Here is a 17,788-nt window from a genome sequence, read left to right on the forward strand (position 1 = left end):
TGGCCAAGACTGATGCCTTGGTTGGCACCAATTCTCTTTTGTTCCCATACTCAACCCTCATATGCAATTCAGGGCTGTTTATTCAGCTTGTTATTTCATCTTGAGAGTTTCCTGAAATAGCCTTGGAAAATAAATTAAAATCTGGAATGGCTTTTTGCAATGTGCAAAGTAATGGATATTAAAAGCTGACTGACAGCGTGCTTTCCTGCCTGTTGTCAAAAGGAAATAGAAATTAAATTTAGCAGAGTTCATGACTATTGCTACACTAAGGAGCTCTCAATCAGTAGTAAAGTAGATAGGAACTGTCATCCCCATTTGCAACAGAAGCTGCAATTTGATGATATGAATTTGCCTTCAGCCTGCCCTCCTTGAACCAGTCTAGTTTCCGTCAGATTCCTGTGCCATTGCACACAGAATAACACAGTTGGACTTAAAGACTTTCAGAGTTTCATTCAGACTTCCATGTTTTAGTAGTATCTTCCCTGCTCCAAATTAAACTGAGTTTCATTACATATTTAAGGTTTGGCTCAGCGGCACTAAAATGCTGGTATTTCTAATGGTGAAAGAGGTTTACTGAATCATTTAAAATTCTGATATGGTAAAGCATGTAGTTTTCCCAGTTACATCACCTTCTATAAAAAGTCACAGATATATCCATAAGGATGGCATTCAGATTTTCTTTCCACATCGTGAGCATTTAGCTCATCATCATTTGTCGTGATAGCTGATGTTCCTAAACGAGAAAAGCTTTATTTTACTTATTTAATGTTCAGAAGTAATTCCATAAGTGAGAAATGTATTTACTGAGGGAGCATATCTACTTGAAATAATGCATTGAAGAACTTGTGAACACATTTATGATAATTAGGAGAAGGTAAAACAGGCAATTTGTCTCCCAGATACTGCCAAGTGAAATGAAATTAGATCCTTTAGGCTACTTCTCCATGGTGATTGTAAATATAAAGTTGGCTATGATTTTAAAAAGAAATTAAAGCTTTTGGGTTGTTTCACTCACACATGTTTTATGAAGAGATTCCAGGCTAGATTATCAACATTTTAACAGACATGCTTGCTTTATTTTAGAAATTTTGCTTTTTCATTTCTATAGTATGACATCCTAATGCAAAACTTAAGCATTTGGAATTAAATGATGTTTATTTTGGCATCCTAATTTCTTTCTCTAGAAGCACTTTCAAGTACTTACACTCTGTGCTAACATTCAGCAGCAGCTTGCTTTGCTTGTTCTGCAGCAACGTGAAATTAAAAAGTGGCTTTGCAAGCAGCTACCCAGTAGATTAAAGGCAAATGATCCCATTTTCTGATGGAGTTTGGGTCATGTTGAAAAAGTGAGCTCTTAGTACCTGTTGTAAAAGCGTTTAATTTTATTTAAAAGGCAGCAAACACAAGTAGTGCCTTTTCTTCCTTCTCCAGGTGGGCTCAGTTCCTGCTTCTGAACATTGATAAAAAGAATGACCTGAAATCCAAACTAACTGATTCAGTAAAGCAGAAAAGTTTCATTACTGGCCTGAGCTTCTGTGGCAGCTCTGTGCTGGCGTTTGATCATTGGACTGTAGTGTTTCAATCATTCCACACAGCTAATTTAGTGTGTTTCTTTATTTGCATCACAGGAGATTAAGTGAAAGTTGACCAGTGCTTGCCTGCATAGCCAAACTGAGCTGATCTGTATTCCTGCATGCAGAGAATGAGGTCCTGGCGTGTGATCAACCTTGTTAGCAAGGGTTTTCCACTGGGAAAATCTCAATGAATAACATGACAGTCAGGAATTTTGGGGATGGAAAGAGGGGAGAGCATAAGAAACACTGCTTCTTGTTGAACAAGAGGAAGATAGTCCAATAAAAAACTCCTGTTTCAAGAAGCTTTGTATTGAATAGAAGCACTTATCATCATAGTTTATTTTTATAGGACAAGATGTATGGCAGTGACACAATTCTTTTCAGTGAAGCAGCTGAGTCACTCAGTTTTAAAGATGAATTTTGTAAGGAGAAGAAACAAATTAAGAAGGAAGCTAGGTAAAAGCAAGCAATTAAATTTAAAGTACCTAATAATACAGATTTCAGTATGGTAGTGCAGCAAAAAAATGACTTTCCTAAACCGTTTCATGTTTCTACTATTACTAGTAAAGGTGGAAAAAACACTCCTGTATTGCTTTCTCACACTTCTGTAAATTCTCTAGAGCTGCTGGAAGTGTCTGTTGTGCAACTGATGTACTGTAGGCAGCAATCTTGCAGGGAATTCTAGGGCAGGTTTTGTGATGACAGGTCAGGTGAACTCCTTTGCCGTGCACTAGTGTGACACTACTGTGATACTCATTTGTTGTTAGCTGAGGATGGAGTGGCACTCTGTGCAAATATGATCATAAATATTTCAAGACCCACTGAAAAGTCCAGCAGAATACAGATCTATTTTAAAAGTGAGAACTTTGATCTTTAGCAAGTCTTTGCATCTTCCCTCTTCTTCACTCATATTTACAGCCAATGCTGTGTTTGGTGCTTTTTTGTCCTTAACATAATTTTTGCCTTTTCTTCTTTTATTTCCAGTTTCATTCCCATGTTTAATGTGGGGGTTTTTGTCCTTTACATGTTTTTTTGCCTACGCTCAAAGCTGAAACTTAGTCACAGAGCATGTAGATTCTTTCCTATGATCACTCCCAAATATTTTATAAAACAATCATGATGAATTGTCCCTCATTTTCTCTTAACTGACTGCAAGAAATAAAAGAAGAGCTAGATAAGCAAAAATAGCATCAATACTGACCTATGCTTCTCTGATGAACCTTTGTGACCTGATTGTTGTTGGTGGCCTTTGTCTCAAGTCTTAATTATTTTGTGTTTAAAATCTAGCTGCATCACCATGAGTTTATAGTGGTATTTTCTTCAAACTAGGAACCATTCTTATGTATCTTGGCTCATTTGAAGGTAATTTTTTTGAATGATAGTTGCAGTCATATTTTATGTCTGGAAATTGCTTACGTTTGAATCACTACTGTTGTAGGTTTTACTGTCTAGAGCAACAAAAAGAGAACAAACTTCACTTCATAAGGTGTTTTTTATTAAAACAGTGTCACTGATCTCAGGACAAAAGGTTATTGTTCCCAATAAAGGAGCTTGCAAGTAGTCTGGGAAGTATTTCATTAAGCACAGACTCAAAAGCTATTAATATTCTTTTGTCTTCCTTGACAGGCAAATTTTATCTCACAGAAAGTGCAGTGCTCTTCTTGAGCCCCTTTTATGACTTCACTGCAATATTTGTCACTTTTGAGAATTGTGGTAATTTTTGCCATTCATTCAGATGTTTTACCTAGGCTCTAGCCTGTAACAGACTGAAGGGTAATGAGAGAAACAAACTCTGTCCTGAGCATACTGAATGACATCATCTTATATAGAAAGGGGAAAATAAATATAAAACTATATACTTTCTGTGGTCATTTAGGTGTTTCACCTGTGATTCAAGCCTAAAAACAACAGCTTTGGTAATTTTATTGATGAAATAATTTAATAGAACATTTTAATATACATGTAATGTAACTGCTTTGGATGGTAAATGGATTTTTCTAGACTACCTCTATCAAAATGTATAAACATGGACAGATGTGGTGTACACCAAAACCTTTAAAGCCGGAAGCTCTCTAAGAAGAGAATGATTGAAAATACACTTTTTATTTCAGACTGCTAATAACCATTCATAGGTGAATAAGATTTTCTGAAATGAAGCCACAAGATTGATATTGTATTACCTGTTTTTTTCAAATGGCAAAGATGATTTCATATTATTTATGGAGCAGCTGGCTCCTGAATTATTGGATATAAACATTAATAAAGTACTCTATTCATCCTGAAAAACCCGCATACTGTCATAATAGCAATCTGGATAATAAGACTGCCATCCAAAATTTCAAATGAATGGATAGAAAACAATTATTTTGAAGTTGCTGAGCTGCACAGTACGAGAGAATCCTGCTGAGGCAAACAAATGGTGATCATCTACAGAAAATTCACATGGAATTCTCCTTTCCAACCACAAGTTCAAGCAGCCAACAAAATGCAGTGAAAAAGACTTGGAATAATCAGATTGAACCTGTGTTCTTTCTTCCTTTCTTCACTGTTCCAAATGAAAGCATTTTTTGGATTTTTTTAATATCATTTCTTCTTTGAGAGGTCTATGCCAAGTAAATACTATGAGGAAAAGATGGACATGCACCAGCGTCAAGCAGGCTTTCCCAGTCCAGCTTGGACAGCAGGACTCAGCTACAGCGTCATGGCTAGTTCCTTACAAACCTGGTGGTTGTGGTGACGTGTCCATGTGCTGTGAAGGTGTTACTGAACAAGATTCCCATCAGTCTTTCAGAACAGTAGCACTGAAGGTGAGGGAGTTCCCTAAACTAGGAGGAGGAACTTCTTCAAACCATCCTGCATTTGAGGACCCGGGTTCTGGAATGCGTGACAGATCCCAAGGTTGTGCTCTTGATCTGCCTTTCTCTATGGACTGACTCAAAGAGAGCTTGTAAAGACTACCTTCTTAACTTATGCACTAAAATTCAGTGGCCCTGTTTTTTCTTTTGTGAGGAATGTTTTCATAGTAATTTTCGAAATTGAAGTAGAAATTCATCAGAGTAGGTGAATGGATAATTTTTATCCACATGGTCATAAACCCGTCCAAAGAACACATGCTGCATAATGAAGCATGACTTCTTTTTGCAAACTGTGTCTTGGCTGTTTCCCAATGCTTTGTATTTTACCTTTACATCCAACACTTCTGTTTTTACAGGCCTGTAATTCTCATGGGACCTGAACAGTTGATGTCACATGCACCAAATACCAGGCACAGTATCAAGGCCATGCCCCTTGTACTTCCTTGTTCCTCCCCATCTCAGAGTATTTCAAAGTGAAAGCAGTCATTTTTTATGTTTGTAATGCTTCCAGAGAAGTCATCTGCCTTCCTGAAAATGTTAAAAAATTTGCATTTCACAAACTTTAGCATAACAGTCAATGCCCCTTCTCAAGCTATGTGTTGTCACCAGCTTTCCAGTACAACATATCAGACCCATTTCACTGTTAAAACTTGTCAACAATAGCTTCTACCCTGTAATTATGCAAAAAATGAAGCAATTCACAAAACAGGCTGCTGCTAGGAGAGAGGAGACTATGTTATATTCCTTTGTGTGCTCCTTCTCCAGTGTTGGCTGAGTTCTTAGGAATCATGTTTAAGCAAACTCAGTTGTCATGTGGTTGATTGGCACGTGCAAGGCTGATGGGGACAGGCAATACAGAAGCAGCCCAACAGCTCGTTAAAGTGGGCACCCAGTTTGCATAACCAGTGGTTTTGATGGAAGAGGGAATCAATAGCAACTATCTATATTGGACTTTGCTGCAGAAGAATAAACATTGAGGACTACTGTGCCTGTATTGCTGCATAGAGGAAAGATGTACCAACAGAGCACTGGTGACATTTTTAACCTACCAGTTAGGTGGAGAGCTGGGGCACTGTGACCCTTTGATGTTGTTATTGGTGTCAGACAAATTATGAAAACACTTTGGTCAGGTAATTTTTGTAGTTAGTAAAATCTTACCTACACTAGATCAAAGGGAAATATGTCTGTGCCTTTATCAAAAATTTATGTTTTCTTAGTTAATGATTATACATTTTTTTATATTGTATTATTTTCTCTCAGCCAAATATATGCTGGCACAATCATAGCTGTTCAACTTACTGTGGTTTTACCGAAGGGCTAATCTTTAGTCAGAACTTTTTTTTTCCCATGGAAATATTTACTACCTAATGCTTGGAAATATTTATCTCTAATGAAAAGGAAATATAGTGAGGCAATTAGCTGACAGTGAATTTATTTGCTGCCTGTTTAAAAAATTATACCTTATCAGTCAATAGGCTTGAGACACACTTTTGAGAGATAAGTGCCTGTGTTCAAATTATAGGAGGCCTCCTCAGGGTGACTTAGGGTATGTGAACACCACCAAGCCTACCCTTCATTACTGCAATATTAATGTTTGCCATTTTCTTCCTTTATCAAGCCCCAACATACTCTCAGAGGTGAAAATGTACTGAGCACAGTGATCGGTTTGCAGTAATGTTTTTTTCCCCTCTCCATCTGTACTATCTTATATTTGTTGCTATAAGCAACAGTCCTTTGAATTGCTGTATTTATAAAGCTTTAAAATAGGACAGATCAGAGCACACAATCTTTGTGACAGGCAATTTTTCTCTGTTTTCTGCACAAAAAAAAAATAAAAGGGGCCTGTGGGAAGATGCTCCCTCACCTGCATTTACAGTAATCTTTGTTTCTCCAGAAGCCCAGAGCTTGTTTGCCTCTTCAAGGACAATCTTTTTAAAACTGGCAAAGGGAAGAGGCTGTGTGTCCAAACTGATTAAATGTGTCAGATGTGATAATCTATTGCAGAGGTCTTTAGCCCTGTATTCTCAGCATCCATGTTGAAATGGGGGAAACTTGGCTTTCTTTCTCAGGCAAAGCAAGTTGCAGTCTTGTCAGAATACTTATAACTTCACATTCAGATAGTATAAAGGTAAGACCTCTTTCCATTTGCATTTTAGGAAATAACTGATATTTCTCTGATATACTGAAGTTGATGAGTGTGAATAAGCATTCAGTGCCATTGTTTAATTTAAAAAGGAGTTGAAGAACAGCTGTAGTTTCACTGGTGATTATGTGGTTGCTTTTTAATTTTATTCGACTATTACACAGGAAAAACTGAATTTCTGACAGCTTTTGAGGGGATTCTTATGAAATTCCTGGTTTTCATACTCTTTAAGATGTGGACCATGAGCTGCGAAAACAACACTATTTTTTATAAGATGTTAAACCAACTGTGTTTATCTAGAGGACAATTTACTACAAATTAGCATCCATCTCCTGACTGGAGATATAATTCAGGAGGAAATAAACATCTCAATATAGTCAGAAAGAAACCAACTTTACTGATGGTATAATGTGCAGGGAATATGATTATCATGAAATATCTTCAGAAGCTCTATTTATGAAAGCATTATATATTTATATCTTTACCCTTTCATTACATTTTTCAGATATATTATTTGAACATGAGCAGTACATGCAAATATGAATTTGAAATGTTGGTATTCATAATTACATCTTTAATATAATTATATGAAAATAACTTTTGAAACATCAATATATATGTCATTTTCTTTAACAGCTTGATTGCATGAAAGAGCTTTTATTTACCTTGTTACAGAAAGCTGATTTGATTTGAATTGAGCACATAGGTGTCAATCCAAAGTGCAAGAGAATCAAACTGTTAAAAATTTTTAAGAGACTGTGAATTATCCCCTTCATAAATGATAAATTGCTCATTTTTATTGTGGTACACTTTAAGTTTGTTCAGTCTTTGTAAAATGAACAAACTTTCGCCTATTCAATACAATGAAAAGAAATAGGGTAGTACTTCAAAATAACTTTTAAAATGACTGTAAGGGACAATGAATCCTGCTATTTTTATTTCAGAGATTCTGTGTCTAAAAGAAGACCTTAGATGAGAGATCATGCCATCTGTAATTGCTTCTTGTTTTATTTTGCAAGCAGCTAATCCTTTTTCTGATATAGCAGCTTTTCTTTGTCATTCAGAGGAGCGCATAGTTTGGACGATGCTTAGTGAAATCAAATCAGCTAACACTTATGAAGCTTGGCTGCTCCCCAGTCTTCTTCTCTCAAAAAAGGGCATCTTCGAAAGTAAAAGAACAAGAAAAAAGTCAACAAAGAAACAAGAAAATAGTTCAAGCTAAAATGCATTCAGTGGGATAGGATTAGGGAGTGGCTGTGGGTGCAGCTGAGTTGTGAGATCCAACAGGAAGGGGCTTGTGAGCAGCTGAGAGGAAGTTGCAGGTGGAAAAGCTCATTTCCACGTTGCTACTGCTGCAACAGTATGTTTGAGTCATCTGTTAAAAATAGTGAGGATAGAAAGGCTTCAAAGTAAATTTTATCATAACATTCCTCTAATGAGTGTCTTTGCTGTGGAAGGAGGGGGAAGAGGGGGAGAGGTCTGCTTTTCAGTGGTCTGAGCTTGCATGTTGCACAGGAGGTGTGTGCAACCAAGTGAGCAGTTCCTGCCCCAGGCAGCTCCCTCCCCTGCAAAGTGTTCTTGGAAATACAGGTTTTGGCATGTGAACAATGCTTAGGAAGTTTTCTTCCTTCCCCAGAGCATATGGGTCAGTGGTTTGGTTTCTGAGGAAGTTAAGATTTGATCATCTCCTTATGTTGTTGATGAGTAGAGTGCACAGATATACAGGGATGGATTTTTTCAGGAATACCTGGTACATATGTGGTACTTCCCAAAAAATGCACAACTTGGGAAAAAATTCTCTCATTCCTTCTGCTGCTGCTCAAATCTGAATTATGCTTTTGCCTGTGAGCTTAAACGAAACATGTTCTGTTATCCTGCTGGGTTCTTCTAAGCATGGTATCAATGTGAGTTTTTAAGGGCTTAGCATTTTCTACTACAACTCATCCAGCTAGTCCAACATCAATATAATCATTTCTCCAACTGCAAACTTATAGGCCCCTGCTCAAGTACTAACATTAATAAATTTTATCAACATGAAGCTCAGAGCTTAGATGTTCTTGCTGCACCTTGTGATACTGTGACAACTATTTCAAACTAGCTCAAAAATACCTACGTAGTGCTGCAGTCTGGAGCAATCTAGACAAACCCAGTAGCATGTTTCTTGCAAGTTTTAGAAGTTTTGCACTAAAGCAGTGCTGAAAATAGTAGATTACGCTAAACTGAGGTTATTTTCCATTGATAAATGATAGTATAAGCAAGGCTCTTACCTCCTGAGCTTAATTGTGTTTTCTTTCATTGTTTGATTGAATTCCTCTACAATGTTCCATACTTCTTTTTCTTCCACTCTCTTTCCCAAAGCCCTTTTTTGAGGGACTATTTTTAAGACAGTTACCATCCTATGGCCAGTTCATCCCCTGTTATTGCTACTCTTGCAGTATCTAAAATGAGGCAGTAATAACACAAAGCTTCCTGTCTCAGGGACATTATGCATCATTCTCTGCACAAATATAGCCATATTAGACTGTGTATAAACTGGTAAAATAAACAATGGGAGAGATTCTATAAAATGGATTCAGATTGAAGTGGTTTTGTGTGTTTGACAAGGAAATATTTGTATATGAGAGCAAATGTCATGCATGGGCAGCTGCATAATTCAAAAAGCCTTGCTTTGGGCAGCACTGTTCCACATATGTATGCACTTTGACTCTTTCTGGCTAAGTATGCTTCTAGAAATTGTAAAACCTTTTCATCCAGCCTCTGTTGGATAACAATTTGAGAGAGTTACTCTGTCAATAAGTAAGTGTTTTTAAAAGGCAAAATACAGTTACTTTTCAATTGAAAAGATAGAGTGAGATGGAACTTGGGAATCTGGCATTTGAACTATTGATTTTAGTATTCCTCAACAAGAGAGGCAGTCAGCATGAAGCACTTAAAATATCTGATATTGCACTGTAGACTAGGACAGGGTAAAATGGCTTTCATGATTTTTCCCTGGTAACGTTTCCCATTTCTCACAGCATAAGTACAGCAAGGGATGAGCTGGTAGATAGGTGTTAATGTTGGTTCAGTTTGTCATTCACCTGAATGACATTTTTGTAAACCTATCCAGATCATCAGAGTATGTAACAATGTTTAGAAGATTAAGATTCCATGTGTTTTCCTACTGAAAGAATAAGAATTTGCATATATTCCCAGAGCAGAAATCTATAATGAGGCATATCATCTGGCTAATTAAAAATACTAAGAAACTGGGGAGAAGGGTTGTGAAATACCATATTTTTCAGACATTCAAATAGAGCATCTTTCTAACAGTCATCTCAGTTGAAATCCAGTGGAACATAAACATTTAATCACTTTTTAGTACCTCTGAACAACTTGTCCTTCTATCCTTAGGTGTGCCTTTCTAGGTTTTTGAATGTTTGGCATCTAGGCTTTGTGCCTCAGATGACTGAGTTGGTAAATTGTTTTTACCTCTCTCCTGAAGACCATGATCCATTTTGCAAGTAAATTAACATTATGAAGTTCCATACCATTTTCTCTGTTCATGCATGGAGCTTTAAAAATCAAAGGGGGATACTCTTTCTGAAAACTACCTAGCTACTGTTTTGTGTATACAGAAAAAATATCCTGCAGCATAGACCTTGAAATATTGATTTATTGTAAAGATACAATTTTTCTTCACTTTTTTGGGTGAAATTTATTTTCATCAGAAATGCACCATTATGCCATTATCTATATGAAAACCTATTTAATTCTCCAAGGACAGTCCCTTGGTTGTGCAGAACAAAATTAAATCCAAGTATCTGACACATTTTCCTACCAATCTAATTCAGTCCCAACTGAATTCCATTTCTTATCCATCCCTTCATCCTGCAGTCAAAGTGAGCTCTATTGAGGGAGCTCAGCTGCCTCTGGTATTAAAGCATTTCCTGCTTTGGTAGCATTCCCCCTGCTTTAGGCTGGCTTTTTTGTTCCCTCATGCACTTATGCAGTGAATCAGGGCTTTGTTCCATTAATGCATTGCCATCAAAAAAGACTCCTGATACTATTAGGGTGCTGCTGTTTAATGCAGGGGTCACTACAGTATGCGGGAAGTCCAACCAATAATCTAAGACTTACTGTTCCAGGCATTGTACATATAAATATATATATATATATATACATATATACATACACATTTTTAAAAAACCCAAACCACAAAACATTCCCACTATGGAGAATTGTTAAAAGAAATGAAGTCATTTAACGAATCCTTAAAAAACTTATAAGTTTTTTAAGGATTAAAAGTCCCCCACCACCAAATCCCATCACGTACCTCCCTCACATGACAAAAATAAATGTGTATCTTATGAATACATAGACATACCAGCTGGTTCTGTACAGCCCTCTGGATAGTTAAAGGGAGGTGAAATGAATCAGTAATTGTGTTGTAATTAGTGCAGTTAGGATTTCTGACCTCCTCTTGCGTGTCTGGTACTCAAAGAATGTGAGTCATTGGCAAACTAAACCGTGCAATTTATTTGCAGATTGTGGAAACAGCAGACAATTTGGGAAAGGCAAAAGAAGGAGAATTATTAATCCTCCTTCACTGCAGAACCCTCTGCTGGTGACAGGACGAAAACTTCACTTGTATTTGAAGAGCTTGCTAACCTGAGGCTAAAGACATTGAGAAAACCAGGACCAGTCCTATTCCAGTGGACTGTCACATCACTACCCCCATCTATGCAGCCTTGCACAGGCAAAATTGCAGTATGGTTATACCCAAAATTTATGTTTAGAGGCATTGTGAATTTGTGTATGTGCATGCAACTAACTTAAAATACTAAAAGGACAGTTAAAATGGAGTGAAAAGGACTCCTTCATAGCGTTCAAATCGCTGTGATCTGGAGAAGTACAGGTTGTGTGGAAGCTCTGTAAAATATAAGACCATGAGGGCCCTGCATACGAAATCAAATTTCAGAGAAACAGTTTTAAACTGGGTGGTTGAAAAAAAAAGACAAACTGCTAATTTTTTGATTCTTGAGGAAGTTTTTTTTAAAACGTATATTAATATTTGAGTTGAGATAGTTATCATTTCTTTCCTATCTTATGATTACTTTGAAAACCGTTCTAACTTTCTCAATATGCTTGTATGGCATAATTAAATGTATACAAATTCTTCTGATACTTTTTTTTTTTTTTTACATCATAGAAAAACACAACCCAGAACTGCATAGGACATCTTTGTCTAGATTGTTGCAAGGAGGCTACACTTGTTTTTTGTGCTTCTGAGCCACTTATGGCATTGGGAACAGCTCTACAAACACCAACCATCCTCCTTGGTATTGTATATCAATCCCTCTGGTTTTGAGTAATAATAGCTTCCACTTCAGTATTGCCAATGAATTTGTCAGTTATGGCACTTCAGTTCATCTTCCTGTATGGAATGACACATCAGTGAATTGGTTTCAGAACAGATACGAGACCAGTTCAAATTTTTACATACAAAATCCTTCATTCACCAGGACTTCTGTATTATAATGTTTAGGATCTCGAGGTACTGTGTGGTTTTCAACAGTTTTCTGCCCATCACAAGTTGAAATATTTTTTTACCTTTAAAGTGGAAGAAAGAATTGGGGGGAAATGTGGCTATAGAAAAAGAAATTTTAATTTTGATAGTGAGCAAATAAGAGTCAGGAAAGGTAACTGCTTGCATAGATGAGGTGGATTGGCTATAGGCCAGTAACTACAGCCTCATGTGTTGCCTTAAGCTAGACCTTTGAGAATTGAAGTAGATAAGCTCTCCTACCATGGCAGCAGTTCTATGACTTGGATCTTCTTTGACCTTCCTGGTTTTAATGTCTGTCACAATGCAGTACTAGGGTACACTGGATATTGCTACAAAACATTCTTTCTGATAATTATTCTTGAAGAATAAAAATCTTCCCAGATAAAAACAGTGTTATTGAAGATAATGATGGGATGATAACTGGAGATAATGGGATGTAAGGAAACTTTGGTTATTGTTGCAAACAGCTCTGGTAAATCACACAGGTTACTGTATAATTTTTAATTTTTTTTTTGGCTTGGCCAACCTTAACACACCATGCTTATTGATTCTGGGACCCAATAAAGGTATTGAACAATAGTAATTCTGAGCAATGTATAGGAAGTCTCTTGTTTAAGTTCAGTAAGCAGGATATAATATTGATATCTATGTTTCTTCTCCCGATGTGGTTGTTTTGAAAGTTTTGGCAGAGGTTGTAATCAACAGAGCAGTAGATACAGGTTAGATTCAGGCCTGGTTTACAGGTTTGGCCGAATTGTTCATCTGGTACCATAAAACTTCAATTGAAAATCTGCATTTACAGAAAGCCACAAAACATTCAGCCAAGTAAGAGGGCTGATTTTTACCAACCTAGAAATGAAAACAAAATCAGGTGAAAGCAAATCATGGTGAAGATATTTGATGAAGTTCTATTTTACCAAGTTTTTTTGTAATTGTAATAGCAATTTCTTTATAAAAGCAATTTGCAATGAATACGAATGATGCACAGTGATGTCATGATATGATGTTTTGTACAAAGGGTGCATTAAAAATCTTAAACTGTGACTCATTCTGGTTGCAAATGTGAAATCAGTCTCACAATTTTATTTCTTCAGGCCACTCAGAAAAAAATGCTAGGAAGCTATTTTAAAACCCATCAAGTCATACTTTATTGGAGAAAAAGCCAGTAGTCATTGTAGTTGCATGCCAAGTAAAGGCTTTTATTCTGAAAGTTTTTTTGTTTTCCTGTTAAAATTATTTTTAAATAATGTCTATTGTGCCTACTTCTTAGGAAAACTTACTTACCCATTTTTAGTGCTGACACGACTGAAGAAGTTTGATTGCTTGAGGCCAGAAGTCTAATTGAAAAATGATTAATAAAATTAATCCAGCATTCAGAGTAGTGATTTGAATTTTCATGACAAGCTTTCATTTCTCCAAGTCTTTACACTTGACTCATCACTTTGTTTTTAACTTTTTGATAAGTGGAACTTCAGTGGACAAGTCTATGTCAGTTTAAATGAGTGCTCTCCCATGTGAAGATTTCCTTGCAAATTACAGGCTGGGATTTATGCATGGACACTCTGACCACCCAAGCAGTGCCTATAATGTGCCATATGGAGAAGTTTTGAGTGCCAGCATATTTAAGTGAAAGCTACCATTTAGTGATGGATTCAGCATGGAAGTCAGATGCTAAACACCTAGACAGACATGGTTTGTGAAGGAAGTCCAGAACACAAAATGGATTAATCAAAAACATGCAAATGTACACATTTGACGTTTGTATAACCAGTGGTTGCTACAACTGAGAGTAATTCAAGTGCTGAAAAACTTAGATACTGTATTGCTCTGGTATTTTGAGTTCAGTAACCCAGAATGAAAGCATCTCTGAACTGATGTCTTCTATAATGTAGCAGACAAGCCCATATTACCAAGCAACAGTTCAGGCCGCAAAGGAACAAAGTGAACACATTCAGACATTCAGCCAACATTATACAGAGACAGTGCCAAAGACATTAATTGCTTATTTTCCCAGTGCATTTATTAATCACTTCCTCAAGAGCTTATGTTAAAAAAAGTCTCTGAATGATCCATTGCTGAATGTGTTATTTTATAAATATTACTGCATTTTAAATAGAAGAACTTTAGAGACACAGAGTTAACAAAAAGTGAACTTGAAAAGTAAAGAGTAACAAAGTTCCAAATAGGAGAAGAATTTTTCTAGTGGGTTAGAGAGTATGTTTGTATGGAAAATTAGAATAGAAAATACTCTATACTTGTTCAGAAAATATGAAAGGAATTTTTTCATATTGAGAATTGATTTTCAGTAACAGTAGTTTTTTAACTAAAAAATGGAAAAAGGCAAGGGCCATCTGAAGAAACAACCGGATGATATTCTGAGGATGGTTTTCCATCTTAAGGTTGTTATTTTCCATTTTGCAGAGTTTACCAAGTGATCTATTGAAAATGCTGGAGATATACTTAGGATAATGCCAGTTTTGTTACAAAATCTTCATTAGAAATGTGAGTCATGCACGTAGAACCCAGCATGTCATTACAAGCTTAAACAATAAAAGTTTTTGTAGCATGTCATGAAGATTTAGCTACTGGGGGTATTTTTTAATTCTGTGGGACTTCTATGAGATTAACTAGCCCAGAGACAGCAAAAAATCACCTATTCTTGTAAAAATTTATGAACTAATTTTTTCTACATTCCATGATCATTAAGTCACAACTCTGAATTACATGTCATTTTAATATTCTCCATTGAAAGATAGTGCTCTCAATGCCTTCCAGAATCATAAAACTCTGATTCCTTGACCATAGTTATGGTAAACAAGATAAAGTACAGAATACCTAAAAAGGTTTCACCTTGCTTGCCTTAAATTTAGAATTAAATCTTAAAGATAACTTCATAAATAATAAACAATTAAAACAATGATAATTCCCCAAACTAAGAAAAGGAAGACTCAGAAAAATGAAGTATAAAAAGGGCTGATAATGTGCCAGAGCAAATTAATTGAAAATTGTAAATTAACTCTGATGGACTTTTTGGGCATTATTAGATAGGTTTAACAACGGTACAGCAAGATGATTTTGACTTCTCTATCTCTTAGTATAAGCATCCATCAGATTTTTCAGCATTCTCTATAAGAATGAGAAAAAATCCGTATCTGTCGTGCTATTAAAGCATCTCTGCAGACTGTTTTGCATGTACTGGCAGGCCAAAGAAAATAAACCCATCAAAAAATAAGAAACGGAAATGCTTCTCTCCATGAAGTTGCATTAAAACTTTCCTTTCTTCTCATATGGAAAACCTTTGATACCATAGAAATAATAGTACCTTAGAATGTTAATATTCTTGCTTATGATGATGAATGTTAACTTAATTTTTCATCTTTTGTCCCATTAGTTATTTTTACCTTTTACTATCTAGTTGTACATTTAAACCATCCTTATTACTCATTGCATAATTTTGGAAGTCATAGCAGAAGTATTTTGTGTTTCCTTTTCACCTACATTTAGTCTAACTAACTTTCTTCCTTTCTTTCTTCCTTGTTAACTGTCAGGTGTTTAACTTTTGGCAGAAACGATGTGCAAGTTCTGCTACTCATCCATTGTGCGTGTTTTCATAGAACTCAAAACAGTTTTCTTCTTAGAGCAGGTAACCTCTCCATCCTTTCTGCATGTTTCATACTACTACATGCTTTCTCCTGCTCTTTTTCCATCACTAGGTACTCTCTTCCATTTGCTTCATCCATTTATGCATGATTTTGGACTTGGAAGAAGTGATAAATGTTGTCTCCTCTTTATCACTCAGCTCTTAAGTTGTTCTGACAGCAGAAACTGCTGTTCCAGTTAGAGCAGGTTCTTTAGGTCATCAGAAAGCATTATCAGGAGCACCTTTCCACTTCCAGCCTTACTGCACTAATCCTGTTGCATCAAATGATTCCATTCATTAATTGGTCTAAGGCAGCATCCACCAGAGCTTGTAATAACACAGAGAAGTATTCTGTCACAGTGGATGTTGAAATTATTACCTCTCATTTGCAATTCAATGAAACTGTCATTTTTTCCTTGTGGGTCTGCCTCTTTTTGCAATATGTTCTCCTTAATACAAGCAATTGGGCAGCACTTTTAGTATCATTCATTCACCTCATCTCTTGCTTCTGTTGCTCACTGTGGAGCAGGCTTTCTGCAGCTACATCCCCCTGATTGCTTTCTATGACTGCTTTCCCCTCTTGTTTTCTCTAATTAAGGAAGTTCACTAGCAACATAGGCTTCACCACTATGCAGCTCTTATTTTTTGTTATACTTGTACAATTTGCAGCTGTAGTTGAATGGTATATAAATGATTAATTAGCACTTATTACTGTTTTACATTTCCTAAGTACTGCACAAACTAACTAATCAAGCAGCCAATAAATGAATTAAGCAAAAAACAGCACACAGTTACAGGAGTTGTGTTCTGTCTTTGACATTCTCTTGCATACTGTTATGCTGTGAAGTCTATAATCAAAAAAAACTATGTATAAAAATTCTCCTGAATAGATGATATTTTTTTGCAATTTTGTCACAGTAAAATATAATTGAAAACCAGTGCTTGTGTAGTTAGATGTAATAAACCTTATTACATTGTGTAGGTTTTTTTAAAAAGCTCCTTGCTTCAACCTATGTTCCTGTTCAAATCACAGCAATATTGGCAGCCAGTGAGAGCAGCAATAGGCCAGCAGAAAACTCCTATTGTACCTAATGGGGTTAATGTACCATATTCACAATTCCATAAAATTGTCTTCATATGCCCTGCTTATTAGCACAAAATAAAGAGAAGATGTTTTTTGGGTCAACCTGGCAGTGTTGTCTGTTAAATTTTTTTAAATAATAAAAAATTCATGCATAATAAAGATAAACTTTGTACTATGTAACTTCATTTGCTGAGATGTGCATCAGGAGCTTACGCTTGCCATAACTTAAGCCTGGGACATATACAGTTATTTTGTACACTTCTGAATCAGCTTTGTTGACAAGTTAGTTTGAACTTGCTTAGGTCTTTTGTACTCTCTTTGACAAGACAGAAAAATATGTGGTTTTCACTGATTTAAAAAAAAAAAGCAATTTCTCTACGAACAAAAGGAGTGCTTATCTGTGCAGGACATAATCCCTACTGTGCCTTGACTAACAAAGACAGTTCAGTTTGGTGGGAATTCATGCAGGAGTAAAGTTTCCTCATTTTACCACCCAGTATAGCATGATGGAAAGATAATGAATTTTCTGTTGACAGCTTTTTTTTTCCACATCAAGTGCAACTAGAGCCTTGTTCAGGAGGTTTGAAGGTTTGAGTTTTAAGTACAGCAAATGGATGATGACTGAACATAAAAAAAATGTGCACTATATGTGAAAGCCATTACCTATACAGATGTTTTAACCATGGAAACTTGCAGGGAAAGCTTCTGTCATATCCACACAGTGATGTTTAGCTTTGGCTCCAAAGCAAGAGCAGAATTACATGGACCACATGAAGAAAAAGAGAAAGAGAGAGAGAGAGAGATAGAGAGAAATTTTTACCAGGATGTAGTAAAGAGAAATAAACGTCCTTTTAAATACTTTGACAGATGATGTGTTACACAGATTGATTTCTGGTAATAGAAATTCAACCTTTATGAAAAGGTATGATGGTATGATTAGCTTA

At 36.1% G+C, this 17,788-nt stretch overlaps 1 protein-coding gene across 12 annotated transcripts in view; it reads left to right on the top strand.

The window, feature by feature from the left end:
- DLGAP1 (DLG associated protein 1) overlaps positions 1-17,788 on the top strand; it is a 396,907-nt gene that overhangs the window by 125,395 nt on the left and 253,724 nt on the right. For 2 of the 12 annotated variants that reach the window (XM_036398012.2, XM_036398052.2), the window contains one exon: positions 15,669-15,763. The exons of 9 other annotated variants lie outside the window; for them this stretch is intronic. The gene's annotated coding sequence lies outside the window, so the exon portion shown is untranslated. Of the gene's footprint in view, positions 1-11,798; positions 11,894-15,668; positions 15,764-17,788 lie in introns of those variants that run through there. One more of the 12 variants, XM_036398021.2, reaches the window with a different exon arrangement.

This window comes from Molothrus ater, chromosome 1 (genome assembly GCF_012460135.2).
Source record: "Molothrus ater isolate BHLD 08-10-18 breed brown headed cowbird chromosome 1, BPBGC_Mater_1.1, whole genome shotgun sequence".
NCBI lineage: Eukaryota > Metazoa > Chordata > Aves > Passeriformes > Icteridae > Molothrus > Molothrus ater.